The sequence below is a fragment of the Mercenaria mercenaria genome, chromosome 16, assembly GCF_021730395.1.
Source record: "Mercenaria mercenaria strain notata chromosome 16, MADL_Memer_1, whole genome shotgun sequence".
Lineage (NCBI taxonomy): Eukaryota > Metazoa > Mollusca > Bivalvia > Venerida > Veneridae > Mercenaria > Mercenaria mercenaria.
In genome coordinates this window covers 18263497-18268107 of record NC_069376.1, presented here as the reverse complement: position 1 = coordinate 18268107, position 4611 = coordinate 18263497, and positions in this window count along the sequence as shown.

Sequence of the window (4611 nt, the reverse complement as noted above, 5' to 3'; positions counted from 1 at the left end):
TATATTGTAAATATAAGAAAAATCATTTTCAAAATGGATGACAGAATAATTATGTTTGGCAAATTAACCTTTAATTTGTTGCACAATTCATGGATTTTTGGTTCATATTCTTTTTTTTTCCCCATGATTTCCAAAAAATAATAAAAAAAAATTTGAATGTGCCCTTGGAAGGACGTTTACTGTTAATTTTGCTCTCAGCCAATGTCATCTTTTTTCCCATTCACGGCAAAATTTAAAAACCCCCTTTGGGTTAAACCTCATAAATCTTTCTTTACCCCAAACTCTCGCCTAACTTTATTAGGGATTAGTTTGTTGCAGGGGGAAGGTGCCAGCCCAAAACCCGGGGGTGAGTACATGGTTTCCAAAGGACATAAAATTTGGACAAATACTTCCCCCCGTTGGGCCAACATTAAGGAATTACTGGACTTGTCACCCCCAGTGCCCCGTGAAATTTTGACTGGGGGGGGTATCTTTTTTTTAAATGTTGTTGGCGATTTCCCGTCTGGGGCGCCTTTCAAGTGGAATTGCTTGGGGCCACGCTACAAAAATCCGTGATTAATAATGAAAAATTTTGAAAAACCACTAAACCAAACACACAAACCCACGGAAAGGGTTTTGCCACGCAATACTGTAGTTAAGGACCCTGAAAAAAGCCATTTTTGGGTCATTTTACTTTATTGAAAGTTGAACGCATGGTTTTAGTTATATGTCTTAAAACAGTATTACGAAAAAAACCCAATTTTCCCTCCCCTAGATTTTAGAAAAAATTTCTAGAATCTTACTGAAAATCTAGCAATAGTTTGATAGTGATGTATTAGTTGCAAAACATAAAATCTATTTTAAATTATATTTATGTTTCAGTAACCACGGTTACAGATGTAAAAGTTAAGAAAGAGATAAAAACTGAACCATAGGCGAAGATTGAAAAATCTAGAGACACTAAAGCTAAACCGGAGTGGAGACGGTCTTACTTTTAAAGAGCAAAGTTACTGCAAAACCAAAACTAAAAAATTAAATAGGAAGAAAAAGTAAAAAGTTAAGAAAAGAAATTTAAAAAAAGATTTAAAGGGGAAAGGGAAAAATTGGAATTTGTTTTAAAAGAAGGAGGTGAAGAGGAAAAACACAAAACAATTTTCAAAAAATTTGTCATGGGGGGTAAACTGATAGATGGGAGACTGGATTGAAATCCATGTCGAGCTTTTGGGAAATTTTTAAAGTACTTTGGACCAATGCCCAAAAAAAATTCAACTTTAAAAATGATTCTTGCTCATAAAAGGTCCACAGGGGGAATATTTACAGTTGTGACTTGGAGAAAAACCCTTTCCCATAATAAGTCAAACCCTTTGGGACGACACAGAAAAAATTTCACAAAAAATTTATCTTTTTAAATTTTTACTTTGACAGATGTGGAAAATGTTTCAAAAGTAAAAGCTATTTAATGTACATCAAAAGACATCTCTAACGGGGGGGGAACAAATCTTACCACGCCCTAAATGCAACTCTATTACTTTACAGGACTTTTTTGTATAGACTTTTCCCCAAAAAACTACATAATATCGGTTTGGGTTGTAGTAAATTGTTTTAAAGTTTATATTAATTTAAATTTTCCCTTAAAGGGGATTGTTTTGCAAAAGTTTAATCATCCAGGAAATTAAATATGCAAATGCATGTTTTCATTTCGTTTTTCGCTAAGTCTAACATTACCTGAGGCGCAGCACTGAGGTAAATATTTTGGGCAAATTGACTTGGTAAAATTTGTTATGGGGCATAAATTTGGATGGTGTTAAATAAAAAGTCATGTAATAATAACAAAAAATTCGTTTAAACTAGGTTTTTACCAAATGTTTATAAAGGCTGACATTAAAAATTTTAAAAAAATGACACTTGAGACAGTGTTGTTATACATGGTAGACTTTTACTCAAGGTGTTTGTTGTTGCACCAAAATAAACAAAACTTCCAATGATACCTCAACAAAGTCTTTTTTTGCACGAACAAGGTATTTGCAAATTTTTAAACATTCTTTTTTATGCGGGTTTTTCCATTTTGCAAAAGTTGGTGCTTTCGACCAAAAAGGGTGGGGGCGCTCGGGGGGCCGAGCGGTAAGTCACGATTTAAAAATCCTTGCCCTAAACAATGTTTTTTGGGAGCCCATTGGGGTGAAAATTCTTCACTGGGAACCCATCAACTGGTTTATGAAGGGCATGGGCCTACCCAAGTTCTGTCTGTAAGAAATAATACTGGGGGGGAAAACCCTTTGGGGTTTCCCCAAATACACACAGGTATTGGCTCCTACTCGGTTGAGCGATAAACCTCCCCGGGTTATTTTATACATTAGGCTGTTTTTGGATATAAAAAAAAATCCAAATAGACACATACAAGGGTGTTTAAATTTTTTAGACAAATTCGTCCGGGCAATGCATTAAATTTTCACTGGTGATATATCGTCTCATAATATATATCTTAATTTTAAGAAATTCGAAAGCATTTTTTTGTTTTTTTTTTAGATTTTTTTTCTTTTTTCAAAGTTCTGAAACGAATTTACACTCTCCTTGGGAGAACAACATTCCAACTACAAACATAAGGATCCCGTACCGCAATTTATATTTTTTTGATAAAAATTTTAAATTTTTTTTGCATCCTGTCCTGTATTTTTAAAACGTCCCGCAATGGATAAAAAAAACAAAAATACCACCCGTTTGCAAAGAAATGTCCCCGTTTGTCAAAAGAACATTTATAAAAGCGATTTCTTTTGCAATGATACACTAATGAACCAATGGAAAGTACTCCTTTAAGGACTTTGGGAATTTATAAGAAATAGATGAAGAGTACATCATGTGAAACTCAACCCTTTGTAATTATATATGGTTAGAAGTTAACTTTTAAAAAGTAAAGAAGTGAGAGTGGACCGTGTTGGCAGTATTTCACCAATATTAAACCTTCCCTCACACCTCTACTAAACACATTCTATCATCTTGTCTTCTTGAAGTTCTTCTTTTTTCTTCTACAGTTCCCCTTATAAAACAACAAACCGTTAAGCACCCTGCACTTATGCTATGGGAAAAAACCTTCCTTTTCTTCCTAAAAGGGGAATTTGACCCCTCTCGGGCTGTTTCGTATAGGGAGAGCTCCTGCTTAAAAAATTCGCAAAAGATACGTTTCAGATAGATACATTTCTGATTTTTTTTGATCGGATTTGGTTAATCTAAAATATGTTTTATTCAGATTACAAAATGGTGAAGGGGTTGGGCCCTGAATGGGGCAAGGGGAAGGAAGAGGAAAAAAAATAAAATGTGATAAGGGGAAAAATGTAAAAACCTTTTCCCAAATGGGATGAAAAAGTAAATATGACAGAATAGGGCGAATGCGGTGAAATCGCGCCCCCTTGGGTGGTTCATTTATGAGGTTTTAAAAAAGTAAATGGGAATGATGTGGGATATGTGGGGAAAAATATAAAAAACAAAGCCCCACTTAGAAGACTGTAAAAAAACTTCATTTGAAGAGTCATACATTAGGGTTTTGCCCTGGTTTTTCGTACTCAAATTCTATCAGGCCCTGTTGAAGAAACACACTCAAGAAATTTACCTGCTCTGAGTGTGGGGAAAAGGGTTTTTTGAAAAAGTATTTGATGAGCATTCAAAAAAATAAACTTCCCATCAAATGGGTCCCCAAATGCCCCTTTGAAAAATTGGGCGCATTCAAAAACCCTTATCCGGACCACGAACAAAACACAAGAGGAAAACCATACTCGTGGATAGATTCAGCTTTCTTCATTAAATAAGAAAGAAAACACAAACAAGTTTGTGTAAAAGGTAAAACATTCAAGTGCGAGGAATGTGGGAAGGTGTTTACTGAAAAAAGAAGTATGACTTATCATATCGAAGGAGCTCACAAACAAGAACGATTTGTTTGTGCCTGTGGTGCACGTTATCGGTATAAAAAAGTCTTTTTAACACCAAAAAACTTAATCTGAATATCCTTTGGAGGAAAGAGGTGGGTTTTAAAAGAGTAAAGTTTTTGAAGTCTTGCAACAGTAACATGGGGTGTTAAGTTTAAAGTTTTATTTACTTGTCAGTGCAAATGCAGAGCTCCATATCTCCTAAACCCCTTGAAGGATTTTCATGAACTTGGGGCAAAAGATTATCTCAAGAGATGTGCAGAACTATGAACCTATGTTGGGTCAAAGTAAGGGCACAAATCAAAGGCAACTTTTAGCCCTTTCCCTTTTTTATTTTCCTTATCTCCAACCCCTTTAAGGGTTTTATAATCAAAATCAAAAATCACCTCTCAAAAGGATACAGAATTTATAGTCAACCCGCCGGGTCAAGGTCATGGTCACAACTTGGGTTTTTAGGTTTGGCCTTCCCTTTTGTGTTCGCTCTGTTCTCCAAACCACTTGAAGGATTTTCTCAAACTTCCATATCAGCCCTGTTGGGGCAAAGGGCAAAGGGCACAATCAAGGTCAGCCCGCCCCCTTATCAGTAGGGGACTTGGTCTCGGCGCGGGGTGTGATTTTGATCCCCGGCGGGGGTATGTTCCCGGACTATTTTATAACGACACTGTTCTAAAATCATTTCCCCCCCCCTATTATTTTGGGAAATTGGCAGTTACTT